At 43.2% G+C, this 23,574-nt stretch overlaps 1 pseudogene; it reads right to left on the minus strand.

The window, feature by feature from the left end:
• LOC122700694 overlaps positions 1-23,574 on the minus strand; it is a 65,805-nt pseudogene continuing 42,231 nt past the window's right edge.

The following is a 23,574-nucleotide window of genomic DNA, read 5'->3' on the forward strand; positions in this document are numbered from 1 at the left end:
ATGCTTTTCAGCAAAGGTTGGGGCCTGTCCTTGGCCTCCTGACCCTCAGGTTTGTCGCTCGGGCTGTGTGGATCTGAATATCTCTGATTTTGATTTCCTGGGCAGGGATCCTCTGGTTGGAGGAGGTCTCTTTCAGATGGTCTCAGGAGGGTCTGAGAGGGGTGACTGCGTTGGGTGTGTTGGCTGAGGAATTTCTGATTGGAGGAGGCCAGAGAGCAGGAGGCACATGGGTGGATCTTGGGCTTCGGTTCTGCTGAAAGAGGAAGCTTTAGGTCAGGTAGCTGGTTTGCCGTGGTCAGGCCCTCCCCAGTAATCATCTAAGTGTTGACAGGGCAGGATTTGTCTCCCATTGAGTGTGTCTTTACAGTCCACTTTTCCATTCCACTCTTATTCTCTACATCTACAGAAATCCAGGAAGCTGGTGTCAAGGGCCTTTTCTACATATCACCCAGATAGGGACCTTCCAGCAGCATCAGAGGCAGCATCTCTCCTGATAGAGATGGATCTGCAGGGACTTTCTCTGCGTGTAATTATCGGAAAAGTCATATCACAGTAGCCACAGGTATTCACCCTACTGAGGGATAAGACTTGATGACTTAGGTGGAATCTCCTGAGAGTCTCACTGTGAGGGGAAAGGGTCTATTAAGTTAGGGGCGCCTGGCCTGGAGCTCTCTGCGTATGGGAGACAGCACAGGGGGTGGTTAGAGCAGATGTGAGTAAAGCTGAATTTATGGCTCCTTGTTCAAAGAGCAGCCTTTGTGCCAATCTCTGCAGGAAGTGGGTTTGAGACTGGATGAGACCGAGCGGCCCAGGTCCCACTGACTACAGGTCTCTGGCTCCTGCTGCCCCAAATGGTTCACAAATTGCTCCTCTCTCAGTTTCCCATAAATTACAAAATCAAGGCATATCCTTTCTTAAGCCTCACCAGTACTCATGCCTCATTTATTTCATCCAGGCTTAGTCCATTTAACATGCACTAGGAAGCCCTGTTTAAAATACATCTCCAGCCAGACTCTTCACAGCCTCACTCCCAAGCATATTAAGCTAGCCCACTCTCCCCTCATGTCTGGCAATGAACTGACTTCTGAGGGGACTCACCGCTGCTGTCTCTTCCCAAAAGTGAACCAAAGCATCGTCACAGAACAGAGAACATGCTGCTTGCAGCTGAAAGCCTCGCGGTTGTTCTGTTTCACCCAGGAGGACCCCTGGGGCCTGCACGTGGACACAGGCCCTGAGGCTTCCGTGTCCCATCCAACCTCCTTCTCTCCCTCTGTGCTTCCTCCCGCGACCCCTGGCATGGCCTCTCTTCCCGGCCCTGGGGCTGCGGCACTGGCTGCTCCCCTGCCTGGAATCCTTCCCCACGGGTGTTATCTCTGCACAGACCCTGCCCCACCGTCCTGCACCACACCCCACCCTCTGCTCACGCTGACCCGAGGCACGGTCCCTGCACTGGTTTTCCTCAGAGCACCAGCCCCTGTCTGGTGTGAAGCCCCTGCTGACCCAGGGCAGTGGTTCTGTCTGTCTCGGTGCGTGGAGCCCCGTCTGGCACAGAGTATGAACTCACATGACAACAAACTGGAACAGTAACTGAATGCACATCACTGTACATGTGTCGCTTAGAAATGGGACGAAATGAGGAAGAAACAGGTAAAGGGCAGAGAGCTGGTAGGTGCTAGAAAACTTGCATTTTGCTTCTAAGCCTTTCAGCAGAAGGTGATGTTACATATTTTTTGCATGAAATATTGAACATTAGAACTAGCATTTTTAAAATAAAATTTTTTACTAACAGTCATATGAAATGAATCAAATTCTGAGGCATATTAATGACGACTTGACTGACTTTAGACTGGATTGTACTCTGCTTTGGAATCAGCCCAGGGAGGCTCCTCAGGATGGGGTGGGGTGCTGGAAGAGGGCTGACACTCACCTCTCCCGGCCGCGAGCTCACTCTTCCCCCTGCTGTTCCTCTTGATGCCAAGGTCCTGGCCATACTTGTCCCCATACCAGACCAGCAGCTCACAGCCCGGCCTGACCACCTGGCAGGTTCGGTAGAAGATCTTCCTGTGATACTGGAAGGCCACCAGGTTCTGCTCCTTATCATCCCGGACACAGTTCACATACCTGGGGTCGAGGCAGGGAAAAGGAAAGAAACCTCAGGTGATGAGTGCCCTCCACTCTCGGACCATGCCCAGCTCCTTGCCTTCCGTCTCTGAGGCCACCCCTCATGTGGACCTTCTATTCACACCTTCGACCAGGCCATGTGAATTCCCATTTTCAGATCCTGTTTCCAGTCTTCTTCCTGGCTGGAATGCTTTTCTCTCCTTACCTAATTAGCCATTTTCCAGAGTTCAGTTCCAGACTCGTTTCCACCTGGACTGTCCATGAAGCTGGTGACCTCCAGCTCCTCTAAACTCTGAATTAAGTTCTCTTTCATTCACAAGACTTGGTGCTCCTCGGCTAGCACGCGGCCCTCAGCACTCACCCCAGCCTGCCTTCTCTCCTGAGGCTTTCCTCTAATCTCCCCATGTGTATCCAGAGTCATATTCACTTGCCCACCCCCTCCCATGGAAACTTGGAGAGAGCGCTGACATAGCTTGAGACAAGGAACAGTAATAGTTTGTTCACTCTCTGCCTGTCCTGATGAAAAGAGAGGCCCTCAGAGAATGTCCCTGCTCATGGCGATCCCGCCCCCCATTCCTTCCCAGGCCTCAGGGCCCACTCTCACTGGAACCAAGCCTGGGGAGGTTGTTGCCCACATGGACTCAAGGTCTCCCATGTTAGGTTATCCTGGCACTGTGCAGTTACTCAAAGAGAGAAAAATTAAGGTTACTGTTCCTAAAATCAGTTGGCTAATGTCTGTCTGGAGTATGTTCTCCAAGAGGATATGGGTTGTATGATCTGCTTCAGTAATGAAGTTCACTGTCTAAACTGAAACATAAAGTGCTTGGTAAGTGTCAATTAAGTGAGTTAAAGTGTCCCTGGTGAATCTAGACTCCTCAAGTTGTTTTCAAGTCCACCAGTTTTGTTCAGCATGTAGGCTTGTATTTTGATGGCACATGCCATATATTTTTTTTTTAATTATTATTATTATTTTTTTTTATTTCAACTACAGAGGGCAGGTCTTTATTCCCAATCCCGATCCCCCCTCCCACCTCCCTCTCCACCCGATTCCTCTGGGTCTTCCCAGTGCACCAGGCCGGAGCACTTGTCTCATGCATCCCACCTGGGCTGGTGATCTGTTTCACCATAGATAGTATACATGCTGTTCTTTTGAAATATCCATGCCATATTTTTATTTCCTTCATTCTAATGTCTTTTGAAATGAAAGAACATGATATGGAGGGAAAAGAGGAAAGAAGATGTGAAAGCTATTGAGGGAGCCGGGTTGAGAAGGAAAGGGGCGTGGGATTGAGGGAGTATCAACATCTATACACTGCAGACTCACTGCACTCACCTCATCCAGTTGGCCCAAGACGTGTCCTTTCCATCCACATACTCATAGCAGTTCCTCCTTTTGGTGATCTGAGTGTCAGAGAAAGAGTTACAAGCTTTCCTCTTTCTTTTTTTTTTTTTTGGTAGGAAGCAATAGAAGAGCTATTTCCCTCTGTAGTCATTGGTGCTTTTCAGCCTGCATGGATTCACTGCCAGTCAGACCACACGGTAAGCTTCCTAACTGTGTTCTTACTGACTGTAAAGATGGTGATGATATCAGACAGTGTGCTAAAGATCCAGGGCAGGAAGGCAGCCGTCTCCAGGATCTCTGTGTTTTCTCCTATTCTCACCTGTGACTGGATCCATGAGGAGGACATTTTGGCAACAGGATTTGGGAAATACTCACCTTCTGGTGTTTACTGTGCTCCACTCTGAAGGCCATCGAAGAAGGTTTACCTAAAAAAAGATGAGGATCAGTTTTTTGGTTGGAAAATGTTTTCAAACTCTGGGTATTCTAATTAAGGACACATAATTCTAAGCCAGAGAGTGACAAAGACAATGATTACCAAAGGAGGAATGGAAAATGATTTCTGTATCATCAACTCCCATGATTCCACTGGGAGCATTATATAATTTTCTTAAAATTAAAAAAAATATGAAACTTCATCTGTGCCTCATCTGATGTTCATAAAGTATGTAATAAATTTACTAGTCTTTCATGACAATAGTACTCAACAATGTAGAAATAGGAGGAAGTGACTGCAATATAATAAAGGTCATATATTGAAAGTCTACCTCTAACATCATAGTCATCAGTGAAAAAGATCAAGAAAAAAAGGCAAGGATGCCCATTATCAACATTTCTGTTCACCATAATATTAGAACTCCTAGCCAGGGCTTTAGGTTAGAAATGGAAACAAAAGCCTTCCATTTGGAAAGAAAGAAGTAAAATTATGTCTGTTCACAGGGACGTGGTTTATGTGCAGAAAAATCTTTAAATCCACACACACACAAAACCTGCACAGAAAGTTGCATGGTACAAAATCAACATTCTAATATCTTTCCGTGCATGACGAATGACCATTCCACAAAGAAAAATAAGAAAACAATCCTATTTATTTTTTATTTTTTTTAAAGCTGTAGTCAAGAGCTATATTAAAAAAAATATTTATTTTTATTTATTTGTTTGTGCCAGGTCTTTGTTGCGGCATGTGGGAACTAGTTCCCTGACTAGGGACTGAACCCAAGTTCTCTGCATTGGGAATGTGGAGTCTTAGCCACTGGACAAATAATCTTATTTATAATAGCATTGAAAAGAATGAAGTAATTAGAAATAAACTTAAGGAGATGAGAGACTTATATGTTGAAAACTACAAAATATTGCTGAAAGGAATCTGACATAAATAAATAGATAGGTGCCTCGTGTTTATGGATTTGGAGGCTTAATATTATTAAGCTGTTCATACTACCCAAAGCAATTTAAAGATTCAATGCAATTCCTATTAAAATCCCAATGGAATTTTTTTCAGATATAGAAAATCCATCCAACAGTTAACAAGGAAACTCAGAGCACCCCAAATAGGCAAAGCAATCTTAGCAAGAACAGCAAAGCAATCTTAGCAAGAACAGCAAAGTTGGAGGCCTCTGATTTCAGAACATACTACAAAGGTACAGGAACCAAGAGTGTAGATTTGTCAAAAAATGTGTGCTTAGTCACTCAGTCTTCTTGACTTTTTGTGACCTTTTGGACTGTAGCCCACCAGGCTCCTCTGTCCAGGGGATTTCTCAGGCAAGAATACTGGACAGGGTTGCCATTTCCTTCTGCAGGGGATCTTCTTAACCCATGGATTGAACCCTCATCTCCTGTGTCTCCTGCACTGAAGGCAGATTCTTCACCTGCTGAGCCACTGAGGAAGCTGGCTGGCATAAAGACAGATATGTCAATCAATGGAACAGAATAGACAGCCAGAAATAAACTCTTGGATACATGGTCTAATGATCTTCATCTAGGGTGTCAAGATAATGGGGAAAGTTTAATCCCTGTGATGAATGGTGCTGGGGAAACAAAATAACCATATGCAAAATAATGAACATCTTACATCTTGAAGAAAAATCAACTCAGAATGGATTAAAGACCTAAATGCAAGACTTGATAAGACTCTTAGAAGAAAACAAGGGTGAAGCTTCACGACATTGAATCAGCAATGATTTCTTAGATATGGTGCCAAGGGCACAAGTATTAGTAACAAAGTAAAAATAGACAAATAAGATTAATCTTAAAGCCTCTGTGCAGCAAAGGACACTGAACAGAGTTGAAAAGGCCACCTACAGGATGGTAGAAAAGATTTGTAAAATATGCATCTGATAAGGGGTTAATAAGCATACACCCACCCATATGAAGGCTACCTATAAGCCAGGAAGAGAACCTGATTGACCATGATGGCACCTTGATATCAGATTTCCATGCTCCAGCATTGTAAGAAAACAAATTTCTATGGTTTAAGGAACGCAGTCTGCTTTGTTATGGCAGTCTGAGCTGACTAACAGTGAGAGAAGGAATTGAATAGACATTTCTCCAGAGAAAATACACAAATGGCCAACAAACATATGAAAAGATGCTCAATATTACTAATCAATAGGGAAATACAAAGTGAAACCTTCTGCGATGGGCAATATGTATAAGAAGACAATAGCAAGCTTGGTAAGGATATGGAGAAATTGGAACCCTTATACACTATTGTTGGCAATGTAAAATGTTGCAAGCTTTCTAGAAAACAGTATGGAGTTTCCACAGAAAGTTAGAACTGCTGTATGATCTAGCAATCCCACTCAAGAGTGTATTTCCATAAAGAATTGAAAGCAAGTCATTGAATAAATAGTGGGCACATGTATGGTCATTGCCGCATTATTCCCAATGGGCAAGATGTGTAAGCAATCTAAATGTTCATTGGTGGGTAAAAGATAAAGAGTATATATAAGATATATGTTATAACTATTATATCCACATGCACACAATGGAATGTTTTGAAGCCTTTAAAACGAATTCTGTCACATGCTACATCGTGGATGGGCCTTGATGATATTTTACTAAGTGAAATGAACCAATCAAAAAAGAGAAATATTGCCCGATTCCACTTCTATGAGGTATCTAAATTAATCAAATCCATGGAAACAGAAAATAAAATCGTGGTTGCCAAGGGCTGTGAGGAGGAAGGATTGGAGAATTGTTACTCAGTGGGTTAGGGCTTCAGTCACGCAAGATGTAACATTTCTACAGATTTGTTGTACAGCAATGTGTATATATCCCCGGTGGCTCAGCAGTAAAATATCCACCTGCAATTCAGGAGATGCAGCAGATGCAGGCCCAATCCCTGGGTTGGGAAGATCACCTGGAGCAGGAAATGGCAACCCACTCCAGGATTCTTGCCTAGAGAATCCCACGGACAGAGGAGCCTGGTGGGCTACAGTCTATGGGTACGCAGAGTCAGACATGACTGAGCGATTAGCACTATGGCCACTAACACTAACGTGTACATAGTTAGCAACAGTGTGCCATACACTCAGAAATTGTTAAAAAGGTAAATAAAGACGTGCAGGCGTATGGTGAACCGAGGCGTATGTATTCCCTATGAAGAATCTCTCTTCATGTCAAAACCTTTGCAGACAACCTAATGTTTGGTTTTCATGTCCCTTTCACTAGTATTAATAACCTAAGGGAACAGAGGGACTTCCCTGGTGCACAGTGGATGAGAATCTGCCTGCCAATGCAGAGGACACAGGTTCGATGGCTGGTCCAGGAAGATTCCACTTTCTGCGGGGCAGCTAAGCCTGTGTGTCACAAACTACAGAGCCTGCATATGCTCTGCAATGAGAAGACACTCACCGCAACCAGAGAAAGCCTGTGCACAGCAACAAAGACCCAGTGCAGCCAAAACTAAATAAATAATTTTTAAAAATCTGGGAGATCAGCAATCCATAGATGGAGAATCATAGAACTATCTAAATTGTTTTCTCCAGTCTAGGCAGATTAACTCTTCTAAACTGTTTGAGCAGCAGAAGAGGAAGTGAGCTGCTCACTTCTATTTTATAATAAGTGTACTTCGTTTTATTTACCTGATGTCATCGCTGGTCAGTGAAATGTGGGAAAGATCATGGAAAATAAATAGTTCTCTCAAACCCTTTCCTAGAATCAAAATAAAGAATTAGTTTAACCTTAGGGTAAGAAGATCATGGGTTTTGTTTTATAGACATAAATAAATAATGTATCTTGACATAGTATGTTAATCATTTCCTTTTCTAAGAGATTTAATCCAATAACTAATGAGATTAGTATTAAATCTGTTTGGTGAATTTATTTTTAAGGTTTCTTTAACTGCCTTTCACTAAGAATGTTCAGCAAATATAATTCTTTTTAAGAAGAATGATAAAAAATAATAAAATAAAAAGAATGATAAATTTTAACCATAAAACTTTTGAGAATTACACTGGAAAATCTATACATTCATTTTCATTCAGGCTTATGTAAATATTTGGCCACAACCACTTCGGAATGCTGAAAATTATGTTTTCTTTGCTAATGGCTGAGATGTAGTTGAGACCTAAGCCTAGGCTGGTTTTAGGAAGACACCTCCAAATCCTCCTGGCCTCTCACCTTGCTGCCTTGGTGCCCATTCTTCATCAGAATCCTCAGTGTCATCTACCTGGGGCTTGATGACCTGCCTGTGGTGATGCATGAAATCCAGTCGAGTGGCTCTGAAAGATGGAAAGAAGCAAAATATTTGTTCTAAGAAGGAGAAACAAAGCATAGAAGCAATGGAAAGTGTTACAAAGTCAAGGAAATCTGTAGGATGGGCTGGGAGAATCTAGAATAAGGCAAGAGGTGAGCTCTGCCTTGCAGGGTCAACCTCCCTCTGGTGCAGAACTGTAAACATTTCCTCCAGTTTAGTCTCCACACAAAAGGGAACTGTGAGCAGATGAAGCCACCTAAGAGCGGGCCAAGTGAACACTGAGGGTGAAGACCTGTTTCATGTTTCCCAGGCTCACAGGCACCCAGCACTTCCTGTTACCTATAGCAATCAGCACTTCGTAGTTTCTTTTCATATTCCTATATCGGATTTTTCCCCATTCTCCCATCTCTTCCCATTGTTCCTTGGAGAAGTATATGGAGATGTCTTTGAAAGCATCTGTGGCCTAAGGAAAATAATAGATTTCATCAGTGATTTACTAATCTAAGTCAGACCTTAGAGCTGAGCTTTCTCCTCCACCTTTTGTGCAGGGAGTAGCCTGAAGCTCCTGGATGGTCTGTGTGAGACAGGGATGAAGACTTTCCTTCCCGACTGTGTCCTGCTTAACTGAACAAACACTGAGCATTTTCCTAACTCTTCCTGGACACAGAGCAGTTGATGAAGCTAGTGTCCTGTTTTGTCCCACTCCACCCCACCATCTCAGACAGGACCAGGCATTCCCATCCTGTGTACGGTCACAGGGAAGTTCACTCAGCTGCCCAGGCAAGCAGTCTGTGGTGCTTCAGGGACCAGCGCCGTGTCCTTCCTATAGAGCTGGCTTAGAGCCCAGGTTTGCTGCCTCCACCTCTCACCGTGGGCTTCCACTCTGTTCTCCTGGCATCTCCCTCAGTGCTCTCCTCTGGAGACCTGTTCAGCCTCATGGCCATTGGAGTGCTCAAGGCCAGGTGCCTGTGGAAGAAGAAGGTGCTGAGACAGCCCAGACCAGTGTCCAGAGCCTGGTCTGTCTTCCTTGGGTGGAGTGTCCAGGGCAGGAAGGTGAGGGGAAAGTCAGGGTGAGGGTATTGGTGGGATGGACGGATCCTGACTAGATATGACAGACCAGCCTAATGTGAACTAGATTTGGTTTCTTTGGTCCCCCTACAATTCAGCCCCTCTGAGGGAAGGCACTAGGATGGATGTGTCTGTGGGTGATAGAGGTATTCTTGAGGAGACCTGGAAACCCCTAACTGTTGGACTGGGGTCAGGCTGAAATCAGGGCTCTGTTCCAATGCAGCAGAGAGAATGTTTCTCCAAGAAGGGTTTTGAGGATCTCCTCCTGGGGACTCAGAAAAATCTGGGCATAACATAGGTTCTATGTCTAAGGGACAAGTCGCCCGGCTTGAGGAGATCTGGGTCCCACAGGCTGAAGTAACTAGGGTCCTCAGACAGAGGCGACTGGGGATCTTTTTGCTGATGTAGAATGCGCAGGGTGAGAAAACCTGGGATCTGTGAGGCTGAGGAAATCGGGGGTTTCTTATTAAGGGACTTTAGGGCTCCGACAGGCAGGACAGTTAGGGTCTTGAGGAGGAAGAGTTTTAAGAGCTCGCAGGCGGAGGGATTCAGGGTCTCCGGGGTTGAGGAAATTTGGTGTCTCTGCGGGTGGTATTTTTAGGGTGCCTCAGGCTGAGGGGAACTGGGGTTAATCTAGGTATTTGAGGGTTGCAGCACTAGGGGATTCAGTGTTTCTGTGGGTGAAGGGACTTGTAATCCCTGAAGCTGACGAGATGCAAGCCCCCTTCAGATTAGGACTCAGGTTACTCAAAGTTGACAGGATTTCGGGCCTCCCACCCTGGAATTTGAAGCCATCAGGCTAAGGGTTTATGAGGGCTGCGCAGGACGCGTTCCCGTCAGCCTCCCCGCTCTCCTGCCGCGCTGCCCACCCTGTCCCCAGGAGCGCTAGGGGTTCAGCGAAGTCCAGTCCTTGGGCGCTGAGGTGAAGTGAAGGGCCAGCAGCCTGCCTGTACCCTGTCAGGCACAAGCGACCAATCGGCATTGTGACTGAGGCAGTCTGGCCAATAGGCGGCCGGAGGGTGGGGAGCCGTGATGGAGCCCCGCCCCACCGCTCGGGGATTGGCTGCTCTGTGGGCGTGTCTGTCAAGCCTCCAGTGCCCAGGCGCATCTTGGCTGGTTTCTTTGTTTTCAGGCATGGCCGCTTAGGCCTGGATCCTCAAGTGGGCGGGTTGTCCTCAGGCTGAATGTTTCCTTCCAGTGCCCTCAACTGGTATATCGGCTCCACCAGACTGTAACTGTGCTCCCGGAGTGTATCCTAGGTCCACATGTGCCCTACCTTGTCAAATCCAGTTTTGGCAAGATCTCTTCTGTGGTGAGTACTGCATTATTCAAGGGAAACGGTGTAATTAGCTACATTCTGATGAGACACAAGATAAACACCGTATGGTCAAAGATTTAAACACAACGCATGGAATAAGGATGTTAGAAAAAACTTGGAGGATTTTTAACCTGAAAGTGGAAGTGGCACTGATGAGCCATCTGTATATGTAATGTAGGTATGAAAAGCCTTCAGAAATGAGGTATAAGTAAAACCTCAAAGCCTGTAAGTGTTTTCTGTAAGCCGAGGCATCGATCTGGAGGACTGTGGATCCACTGAGCTGAGTTTGCTTGACACCTACTGGCTTCACAAGATAAAATAGGGACACTGTTTCTGGTCCTTAGGTAGCTTTGCTCACAGAAAAATAATGTGATTTTCATGTATTGGAAGCAAAGCGAGTGACGGTAGAATTAGTGTCAAGTGGTGGTTGGGAGTCTGGATGGAGAAATGTTACCAGAAAAGCGAGTTTACCTCTTGGTGGGTGTAGAGCCAGAAGGTACAACCCAGCCAAAGCTCATGGGAAGGAAAAGTGTATTACTTGCAGAACCATGGAGAACACCATGGAGCTTTCCAGAGCAGTGTCTCTGTAAACCACAAAGTTGGGTAAGCTTTAATCTATGAGTACAGGCATGTTCCGGCTTCTATGGTGACTCAGATGGTAAACAATCTCTGCATAGCTGACGACCCGGATTCAACCCCTAAATGAGGAAGATCCCAAGAGGAGGGCGGGGCAGTCCACTCCAGTATGCTTGCCTGGAGAATCCCATGGACAGAGGAGGCTGGTGGTCCATGGGGTTGCAAAGAGTCAGACATGAGTGAGTGATGAACACTTTACCTTTACAGGCATGTTCATTAAGGGTCTTGGGCTGTGGGAGACTCCAAGCTTCAGTTGCTTGAAGTCTTGAGAGTCAGAACCAGTCACCATCAGCATCCCTTTCATTCCAGCTGGTCTGGTATACATATAGATATCTATTCTTCTTCATATTCTTTCCCCTTATCAGTTCAACTCAGTCACTCAGTCGTGTCTGACTCTTTGCAGCCCCATGGACTGTACCATGCCAGGCCTCCCTGTCTATCAGTAACTCCCGGAGTTTACCCAAACTCGTGTCCACTGAGTCGGTGATGCCATCCAACCATCGTCCTCTTCTCCTCTTGCCCTCAATCTTTCTCAGAATCAGGGTCCTTTGAAATGAGTCAGCTCTTCACATCAGGTGACCAAAGCATTGGAGTTTCAGCTTCAACAGCAGTCTTTCCAATGAACACTCAGGTCTGATCTCGTTTCGAATGGACTTGTTGGATCCCCTTGCAGTCCAAGGGACTCTCGAGTCTTCTCCAACACCACAGTTCAAAAGCATCCATTCTTCAGCACTCAGTTTTCTTTATAGTCCAACTCTCCCATCCATACATGACCACTGGAAAAACCATAGCCTTGACTAGACAGACCTTTGTTAGCAAAGTAACATCTCTGCTTTTTAATATACTGTCTAGGTTGGTAATAACTTTTCTTCCAAGGAGTAACTATCTTTTAATTTCATGGCTGCAGTCACCATCTGCAGTGATTTTGGAGTCCTCCAAGATAATGTCATCTACTGTTTCCCCATCTATTTGCCATGAAGTGATGGGACCAGATGCCATGATCTTAGTTTTCTGAATGTTGAGCTTTAAGCCAACATTTTCACTCTCGTCTTTCACTTTCATCAGGAGGCTGTTTAGTTCTTCTTCACTTTCTGCCGTAAGGGTTGTGCCATCTACATTGTTGATATTTCTCCCAGCAATCTTGAATCTAGATTGTGCTTCATCCAGCCCAGTATTTCTCATGATGTACTCTGCATAGAATTTAGATAAGCAGGGTGACAATGTATAGCCTTGATATGCTCCTTTCCCGATTTGGAACCAGTCTGTTGTTCCATGTCTGGTTCTGACTGTTGCTTCTTGACCTGCATACAGATTTCTCAAGAGGCAGGTCAGGTGGTCTGGTATTCCCATCTTCGGGAATTTTCCACAGTTTATTGTGACCCACACAGTCAAAGGCTTTGGCATAGTCAGTAAAGCAGAAATAGATATTTTTTTCTGGAACTCTCTTGCTTTTTCGATGATCCAGTGGATGTTGGCAATTTGATCTCTGCTTTCTCTGCCGTTTCTAAAACCAGCTTGAAGATCTGGAAGTTCACGGTTCATGTATTGCTCAAGCCTGGCTTGGAGAATTTTGAGCATTATTTTGCTAGTGTATGTGATGAGTGCAATTGTGCAGTAGTTTGAGCATTCTTTGGCATTGTCTTTCTTTGGGATTCGAATGAAACTGACCTTTTCCAGTCCTGTGGCCACTGCTGAGTTTTCAAAATTTGCTGGCATATTGATTGCAGCACTTTCACAGCATCATCTTTTAGGATCTGAAATAGCTCAACTGGAATTCCATTACCTCTACTAGCTTTGTTTGCAGTGATGTCTCCTAAGGCCACTTGAGTTCACATTCCAGGATGTCAGGCTCTAGATGAGTGATCATACCATCATGATTATCTGGTTCATGAAGATCTTTTTTGTACAGTTCTTCTGTGTTTTCTTGCCACCCCTTCTTAATATCTTCTGCTTCTGTTAGGTCCATACCATTGATGTACTTTACTGAGCCCATCTTTGCATGAAATGTTCTCATAAGCAAGTTTTAAGGTTGCTATTGCAGGGAATGGCCACAAGGCGTCAGGACTTTTTCATGCCCAGTTGTGATTACCTTGAAAGTTGAAACTTTCAAGTTTTAACTCAAGACTGTAATTCAATATGGAATGTAGCTGAAGAAACACCCAAAAGCTTGTGTGTTCTTTCTGAACTTTCTTATTTATTTATTGTAATAATTTTTTTTTTATTTACTGGCAGGTCCATGTGGCATGTGGGATTTTTAGTTCCCCGACCAAGTGTCGAACCCTCGCCCCCTGCATTTGAAGCACAGAATCTGAACCACTGACTGCAGGGAAGTCCCCCTAAGCATTATTTTTTTAAAGTAACCTTTATTTCATATTGTAGTAACATTGATATACCATGTGTTGTTGGTGGCAGGTGAACCGAGTGTATTTTCTCTTTTGTTGTTGTTCAGCTGCCAAGTCAGGTCTTTTTGTAGGAACGTTCCCTTTTCTACAGGCCCTGTTATACTGGTAAGACATCTATTTGTATATACATAAGTGTGCATAAATGTAAATATCTAGGTACATAGATATGTAAATGTCCAGAGAGAGATATAAATGTGTAGGTACGTAGATATACAAATGTTTATATGCATAGAAATATACATTCTAGGTACATAGATATATAAATACCTAGGTTCATAGAGACATAAATATCTATATACTTAAACATATAAATATATATGTACATACAGACATAACTATCTATGCAAAACAGAAAAAGAGACACAGATGTACAGAACAGAGTTTTTAACTGTGGGAGAAGGCGAGGGTGGGATGTTTTAAGAGAACAGCATCGAAACATGTATATTATCTAGGGTGAAACAGATCACCAGCCCAGGTTGGATGCATGAGACAAGTGCTCGGGCCGGGTGCACTGGGAAGACCCAGAGGGATCGGGTAGAGAGGGAGGTGGGAGGGGGGATCGGGATGGGGAATACATGTAAATCCATGGCTGATTCATGTCAATGTATGACAAAAACCACTACAATATTGTAAAGTAATTAATTTCCAACTAATAAAAATAAATGGGAAAAAAAAAGTAATATACATTCTAGGTACATAGATGTATAAATACCTAGGTTCATAGAGACATAAATATCTATAGACATAGACATATAAATATATATGTACATATAGACATAACTATCTATGTATATACAGATATAAATATCTATTATAGATACATATAGACATAGATATGTCTATATACATAGACATGTAAATATCTGTATACACGGAGGATGGTTACACAGTGGACAATGAAGGAGACCACCTTATAGACAACGTAAGTGATACAGATAGTGGCAATTATAAGAGCATACTAGGAGAGAGAAACATAAACATTTTCAAACAAAGAGAACATAGCTAAACAAGATGCATGTGACTAGTTTTAATCTGAAGGCATTAAACCAACAAGTCCACAGGGGAGTCAGTAGATGATGGCAAAGTCTGGAAGGGCCAGATAGTGAAAACAAGTTAAATGTTTCACCTTTGTTTACAAAGTACACCTTATAAATTTTTGGATTCATACTTGTTACCTCCTTAAGTATGTATCACCCCATATATCCTCCTATGCCCACATCCAAACTGTTTCAACTCAAATCAAGCATAACTCCAACTTGTTGCAACTCTCATTAGTCAGTTGTTGCAATTTCATGAAAAAGACACATTGTGATTCTTTTGTATAGACCAGTGATGGTTAGGATTTCTAATTTTTTTTTTTTTTTTAGGGTCCTTAGAGATCATTTAAAACTTCAACACTTCGCCTTGCTTCACCTTGTTCTGATTCAATTGACATTGGAAAAGTTGTGGAAAGAGTGTTTAATATAATCTGAACTCACCAGGTATCTATTGTTTGGTGTACATAAAGATCTGAGAAGTAGACTTCGATGGATGTAAAAATAAATATTGTGGATATAGAACATAATTAGAAATTGCGAGAGTCATTTGACCAGGAGCAATCACAATGGATCCACTTCATCTCCCACACCCATGAGGACAAGTTCATCTTGGTAATAATATCAGCAACTGAAGAGTTAAAGTGTTATCACTGGGAAAAATGATTACGAAAAGAAATCTATGGAGTGTTTTCATAGATAGGATGCAACTTTCCAAGAGGCTTTAAATTTCAAGTGAATGTTTTATTATTTGAAATCTTGAGTGGATTACAGACTCTGTAAGTTTTACAGACTGTTCACAGTTACATTCTATCCCATCCCAGAATGAATCCATTACCTTTTGGTTCATGCACTTGTGACATCCTTAATCAGACTTAGAGACAATCTGGGTTGGAGAGTGTTCTAAACCAATGTGTGCATACCAGCTGCAGGTCTGACAAGAAACATTCACTCTCATGTTGTTGTAGTTGCTGTTCAGTTGCTCAGTTGTGTCTGACTCTTTGTGACCCCATGGACTGCAGCACGCCAGGAATCCCTGCCCATCACCAACTCCCGAAGCTTGCTCAAATTCATGACAGTTGAGTCAGTGATGCCATCCAACCATCTCTTCCTCTGTCATCCCCTTCTCCATTTGCCTTCAGTCTTTCCCAGCATCAGGGTCTTTTCCAGTGGGTCGGCTCTTCACATGAGGGGGCCAAAGGATTGGAGGTTTGGTTTCAGCGTCACCCCTTCCTATGAATGTTCAGGACTGATTTCCTTTAGGATTGACTGGTTCGATCTCCTCGCAGACCCAGGGACTCTCAAGAGTCTTCTCTAGCACCACAGGTCAAAAGCATTAGTTCTTCAGTGCTCTGCCTTCTTTGTGGTCCTACTCTCACATCCGTACATGACTACTGCAAAAACCAGTAGCTTTTACTCTCACATATGGGATATCAAATTTGTTTTTACATATTGCCTGCTATATTTAGGCTCTTGGTTCATACTTCATGTACCCATGTAGTGTTGTATTTAAATCCAGTTTGAAACAGAGCTTTATTTGAAGAACATTTTGCCACCAGCAGCATTCTATTCTCACCAGCATCTCTTACATTGATGTGACATCTTAAAACTCAGAAACTCTTACATCTTGATATGAATATCAATTTCATTTTAGCAGAGTTTAAACAGAGAATTGAAAAAATCAGGGTGCCTATTTTATCAGGTTTCTCCAGGCAGAAAATTGAAGCTTGATGTTCAGTTGCTCAGTCGTGCCCAACCCTTTGCAACCCCATAGATTGCAGCATGCTGGGCTTCCTTGTCCTTCACCATCTACCAGAGTTTGCTCAGACTCCTGTTCATTATGTTGGTGATGCTATCCAACCATCTCGTCCTCTGTCATCCCCTTCTCCTCCTGCCCTCCGTCTTTGAAATTGAAACTATTAGAAGGCAGAGTTCATACAGCTTATGGGCTCCTTGACTCCATTTTTTTTTGCAAGAATTTTTTTATATATTTTTTCAAGTGTGACCTTTCATTCATATAATAGCAAATAACAGAATTAGAAGAAACCAATTTGAAACAATGGACTGTTTCTACCCTGACAATCTGAACACAAAGGAAACAGTGGGAACCACAAAGATCTGGGGGCCAAGCTTTTAAGAATATTTTAGGTTGGCAAATACTAACTAGTATGCTTTCCATTTCAACAATTTTTATTCTGATAAAGAGTATCCTTTTCTAGAAGGCTTCCAGTGTGGCTGCCTCCAGCTGGAAGCATGGGAGAAGGAATCAGGGCACTGTCTGTCTGTCTTTACAAGACACTGGACTCAACTCTAAGAAATCCCTGGATCTTCCCTGGATCCAGACCACCACATGGCCAAAGATACTGGTAACAGTTTTGTTTTGCCTGTTAAAGTGTTTAATGACAAAGATTCTTTTGGTTTCCTGATGTGGGTGACATGTGGGGCCCAGTGATGATTTTTTCTTTGAGAAACTTACTTGTCAGTTCCCACCTGAGGGTGAGGCCGCTGTCCAATGATGAGAGACCCTGCATGTGTATGACCTGTGCCTCCAGGGAGAGCAACTTAACTCTAGTTTAAACCTGACCAAGTTCTGTCTGCATGGTAGACTTAGACCTCTCTGTCTTGTCTAGGAATTTCCCTGGTGGCTTAGATGGTAAAGAATCTGCATGCAGTGCAGGAGAACTGGTTTCATCTCTGGATTGGGAAGTTCCCCTGGAAAAGGGAATGGCAACTGAATCCAGTATGCTTGCCTGCAGAACCCCATGGACAGAGGAGGCTGGAGGGCTACAGTCCATGTGGTCACAAACAGTCAGACATGTCTGAACGATGAACACTTTGACTTTTCAATCCTGTCTGCACTGATTACGTTTAGACAAGACTGCTTGCTTTCTGCAATGAGAATATTGACACCTGACCATGTTCTGTGTGCACGAGGACGTGGAGACCTGGGTGCGGACTGGGCCTGGCCTCCGTCCTGGCAAACTCCATGCCTGTGTCTGAATGTCAGTGCTCAGAGGTCTGGGGCCTGGAGCTGAGGTGGGCTTCTCTGGGTAATGTGCCCTCCTCTGAGTGGGGTTCCATGGCCCTCCCAGGGTCAGTGCTGCCTTAGGGCTCTTAGTCTTTCCTCCTGCCAGGCTCACCTGCCCTGAGGCTCATGGAGACTCCTCAGGTGGGCTACTTGGTAATTACTCCAGTTTTTCAGCACATTCAGTTTGAGTAGGGAGGCAGGTTCACCTGGCTAATTGATTCCAGGGTACAAGGATCAGGCAAAAACCAACGGGCAGCAGGTGAGGTTGCTATGTGATCACCTTCCCATCGGCTGTCCCTGCTCAGCAAACACCAGACCTGCTCCTCGTCTTCTAGCCCCGTGCCTGGTGTGTTTTCTCAACACCTCAGTGGGAAAACAAAGAACGGAGCCCTCTGGAACCAAGGTAGTGTGTTCAGCATTATCATTACAGCTGTCAAAACAGTTAGTATCAGAGAGAACTGAAGGGCAGGAGAGGAGGACTTCTCTGGGATGAGAGAAGGTTCCAGGAACCCAGGAGGTTCCAGGAACCCACTCGTTTCTGCCTTTGGGGCCCAGCCATCAGGGACCTGGTGTCCTAACCAAGAGTCATGCGGCCCCAGATGCAGGGTTCGGGAACCGTGTGCGTCTCACCCCATCCACACGGGTCTGTATCCTGTGCCCAGAGACCCCATGTCTGCTCTTCACCTCTGTGTGTCTTAACCCTTGGAGATCCCCAACATCTGAATTGAGGGTGTTGCCCTGATTAACCTGTGGTCTTTCTTCTCTTAATCTTGTGACATTCACATGAGGTCAGGCACCTTTGAATGGGTTGCTGCTCTGTGTTCTGCCAGGTGAAAACCTTTGGCGGTGTCATATTTACATCATAGTGTATCACAGACCTAATCTGTAGGGTCGCCACTGTCTGTGGTCCCCTAGATGAATTTTCTGTAATTTAATTTTTATTTTCTATTGGAGTCAGGTTGATTTCCATTGTTTTATTAGTTTTAGCTGTACAGTAACAATTTCATTTTACATAGAAGTGAATCTATTCTCTTTCCATTTTTTTCCTCATATACATTATTACAGTCTCTTTATTAGAGTTCCCTGTTCTTTTCACTAGGTCCAATTTGCTTATCATTTGTTAGATATTAGTGTGTATGTAAATCCTAAACTCTTAATTATCCCTTCTTTCTAAATTTCTTTTGATACTCATAATTTGATTTTCGCAGGCTATGAAGTCTGTTTTGTATTTAGGTCATTAGTATGAATTTATAGATTGTGCCCGTAAGTGATATCTCATGATATTTGTCTTTCTGTCTCTGAGTTCCCTCACCTGGTGTGATGATTTCTTAGCACACCCATGCTGCTGACAGCATCCCTGTTTCACTCTGTTTTATGGTTGAGTGGTGTTCCAATTATAGATGTACCGCCTTGTCCTCACTTTTCTTCCACTGGACCTTTTGGTGGATTCCATGTCTTGCCTATTGAAAGAGTGCTGCCCTGAAAATCAAGGTGCACGTGTCATTTTGAATGGTGATTTTCAGTGGACCGTGCTTCCCTGATAGCTCAGTTGGTAAAGAATCCTCCTGCAACGCAGGAGACTTTCAGGAGACCTGGGCTCGATCCCTAGGTTGGGAACATTACCTGAAGAAGGAAATGGCAAACCATTCCAGTATTCTTGCCTGGAGAATCCCTTGAACATCCTTTGTCCTGGCAGTATACAGTCCATGGGGTTGCAAAGAATCGGACACGACTGAGACTGCTAAACAACAAAAACCGCACCAGTTTTGACGTGTAAATATCGATCTGTACCAGCTCATTACTCCCCCCACCCCCTGCCACCTTTCCATTTTGGTAAGCGTAAATTTCTGAGTCTGTGAATCTGTTTGCATTTTGTAATGACGCTCATTTGTATCCATGTTTAGATTCCACAGAAGTGATACTCTCTATTATCTTTCCCTTTCTCAGTTATTTCACTTAGTTTGATCACCTCTAGTTTCTTCCCTGTAACTGGAAATGGCATTATTTCATCCTTCTTTATGTCTGAGCAATATTGCATTGTGTATATGTACCTCATTTTCTGTATCCGTTCGTCTGTCCTTGTACACTTAAGTTGCTCCCCTGTCTTGGCTATTGTACCTAGTGCTGCCATGATCTTTGGAGTGCAGGTGTCTTTTAAAATTTTGCTATTTTTCTGGATCTACTTCTAGGTATTGGATTTCTGGGTCACTGGGTACTTCTGTGCTTAGTTTTTAAAAGAACCTCCATAATGTTCTACCTAATGGGTGTACCAATTTACATTCCCACCAACAGTGTAGGAGGCTTTCTTTCTTTCCACACCCTCTGCAGAATTTATTGTTGTAGGTTTTTGATGTGGCCATTCTGACCAATGTGAGGTGATATCTCATGGTACATTTGATTTGCCTTTCTGAAAGAACTAGTGACGCTGAGCATCTTTTCATGTGCTTTCATCACCATCTGTATGACCTATTTAGAGAAACATGCATTTAGACCTTTGGCTGATTTTTTTTTGTTGAGTTTTTTTTTTTTTTAATTGAGCCGTCCTAATAATTTCTATGTGTTGAAGAGAAAGTTCTTGTGAAATCAACCCTGAATATTCATTGGAAGGACTGAAGCTCCAATATTTTGGCCACCTGATGCAAAGAGTTGTCTCATTGGAAAAGACCCTGATGCTGGGAAAAATTGAGGAAAGGAGGAGAAGTGGGCAGCAGAGGATGAGATGGTTGGATGGCTTTACCCACTCAACAGACATGAGTTTGAGCAAACTCCCAGAGATAGTCTGGGACAGGGAGGCCTGGCATGCTGCAGTCCATGGGGTCACAAACAGTCAGACAAGACTTAGCAACTGAACAACTACAAAACCCTGAATCCTCCTGAATATAAACTGCCTAGCAATTCAGCTGGCATTTAATATTCAGTTGTCCAGTATGAAAAGACAAAATCAGAGTGAAATGGAAGAAAATAGGGAAAACCACTAGATCATTCAGGTATGACCTAAATCAAATCCCTTATGACTATGCAGTGGAAGAGAGAAATAGATTTAAGGGACTAGATCTGATAGACAGAGTGCCTGATGAACTATGGACGGAGGTTCATGGCATTGTAGAGGAGACAGAAATCAAGAACATCCCCAAAAATATAGAAAAGAAAAAGAAATACAACAAATCAAAATGGCTGCCTGAGGAGGCCTTACAAATAGCTGTGAAAAGAGGGAAGTGAAAAGCAAAGGAGAAAAGGAAAGATATTCCCATTTGAATGCAGAGTTCCAAAGAAGAGCCAGGAGAGATAAGAAAGCCTTCCTCGGTGATCAGTGCAAAGAAATGGAGGAAAACAATAGAATGGGAAAGACTAGCGATCTCTTCAAGAAAATCAGAGATACCAAGGGAACACTTTATGCAAAGCTGGGCTCAATAAAGGACAGAAATGGTAGGGACCTAACAGAAGCAGAAGATATTAAGATGAGGTGGCAAGAATACACAGAAGAACTCTACAAAAAAGATCTTCATGACCCAGATAATCATGATCATGTGATCACTCACCTAGAGCCAGACATCCTGGAATGTGAAATCAAGTGGGCCTTAGGAAGCATCACTATGAACAAATTAGTGGAGGTGATAGAATTCCAGTTGACTTATTTCAGATCCTAAAAGATGATGCTCTGAAAGTGCTTCACTCAATATGTCAGCAAATTTGGAAAACTCAGCAATGGCCACATGACTGGAAAGGTCAGTTTTCATTCCAATCCTTAAGAAAGGCAATGCCAAAGAATGCTCAAACTACCCCACAATTGCACTCATCTCACACGCTAGTAAATTGGTGCTTAAAATTCTCCAAGCCAGGCTTCAGCAGGACATGAACCGTGAATTTCCAGATGTTCAAGCTGATTTAGAAAGGCAGAAGAACCAGAGATCAAATTGCCAACATCCACTGGATCATCAAAAAAGCAAGAGAGTTCCAGAAAAAGATCTATTTCTGTTTTATTGACTATGCCAAAGCCTTTGACTGTGTGGGTCACAAGAAACTGTGGAAAATTCTCAAAGAGATGGGAATACCAGGCCACCTGACCTGTCTCTTGAGAAACCTATATGCAGGTCAGGAAGCAAGAGTTAGAACTGGACATAGAACAACAGACTGGTTCCACATAGAAAAAGGAGTACGTCAAGGCTGTATATTATCACTCTGCTTATTTAACTTATATGCGGAGTACATCATAAGAAACGCTGGGTTGGAAGAAGCACAAGCTGGAATCAAGATTGCCAGGAGCAGTATCAATAACCTCAGATATGCAGATGACACCACCCTTATGGCAGAATGAGAAGAAGAACTAAAGAGCCTCTTGATGAAAGTGAGAGAGGAGAGTGAAAATATTGGCTAAAGCTTAACATTCAGAAAACTAAGATCATGGCATCCGGTCCCATCACTTCATGTTTAATAGATGGGGAAACAGTGGAAACAGTGGTTGACTTTATTTCTCTGGGCTCCAAAATCACTTCAGGTGGTGATTGCAGCCATGAAATTAAAAGACACTTGCTCCTTGGAAGGAACGTTATGAGCAATCTAGACAGCATATTAAAAAGCAGAGACATTACTTTGTCAATAAAGGTCTGTCTAGTCAAGTGTATTATCTTTCCAGTGGTCATGTATGGATGTGAGTATTGGACTATAAAGCAAACTGAGCAGAGAAGAATTGATGCTTTTGAACTGTGATTCGGAGAAGACGCTTGAGAGTCCCTTGGACCACAAGGAGATCCAACCAGTCCATCCTAATGGAGATGAGTCCTGGAATGTTCATTGGAAGGAGTGATGTTGAAGCTGAAACTCCAGTACTTTGGCCACCTGATGCAAAGAGGTGCCTTATTTGAAAAGACCCGGATGCTGGGAGGGATTGATGGCAGGAGGATAAGGGGACGACAGAGAATGAGATGGTTGGATGGTATCACCGACTCGATGGACATGGGTTTGGGTGGACTCCGGGAGTTGGTGATGGACTGGGAGGCGTGGTGTGCCGTGGTTCACGGGGTCGCAAAGAGTCAGACATGACTGAGTGACTGAACTGAACTGAATTAGTGTTAGAAAAATTGTTTGATATAGGTGCCCTGGGATGGCATCTGATTTTAGTCCAGGAGAAGGCACAGCTCATGAGTGTAGCACATCTTCTGTGGAAATTAACATTTGTTTAACTATCACTATAGGTAAAACAACCCAATCATCTACTTCCAAATACCCTGGCTTTAACTCTGATGTTGGAATTATATAGGAGTCAAAATTCAAGTCTTCATAATCTGTATATTCATAGCTTCAATATCTTTAGTGACTGATAGTTTATACCATAAGGCATGGAGTGTTAATTTTGTCTCTTATGTATAAAATTTATAGAGATAGAAAGGCAATTAAGATGAAAATAATAGCTGGTAAGATTGTTCGGATAGTCTACTTCTTGTGTGTCTATAGTGTTAGTGTGTGTGAGTTTTGTTGTCAGAATAAGTGAGATAATGTAAACTACTAGTGAGCTGATTAAGAAAACAATTACTAATGTGTTATCATGAAGTGTAAGAATTCTTCTATGATGGCTGGTGTTGCATCTTGAAAGTCTAGTTGTAGAGGATATGCCATTGATATATACAGATTTTTCACCTATAACTTAACTTCAACAAAGTGATATTATATTTTACTAATATCTCCTAAATAGAAAAAGAAATCATGGTTATGATTTTGGCTTGAAATCAGTAGCTGTGGGTTTGATTCCTCCCTTATTTATTTTAAAATGATGTGCATAGGTTCTTTGAGTGTGTGATATGGTTGGTCTACTATTAAGACCTCGTCTTGATGCAAATGCTTCTCAGGTAATAAGAATTATTGGCATTACTGTGGTTAAAGAAATGAATGGGCCTATAGATGAAAATAGTATTTCATACTGTGTATGCATCTG

The sequence above is a fragment of the Cervus elaphus genome, chromosome 9 (assembly GCF_910594005.1).
Source record: "Cervus elaphus chromosome 9, mCerEla1.1, whole genome shotgun sequence".
Lineage (NCBI taxonomy): Eukaryota > Metazoa > Chordata > Mammalia > Artiodactyla > Cervidae > Cervus > Cervus elaphus.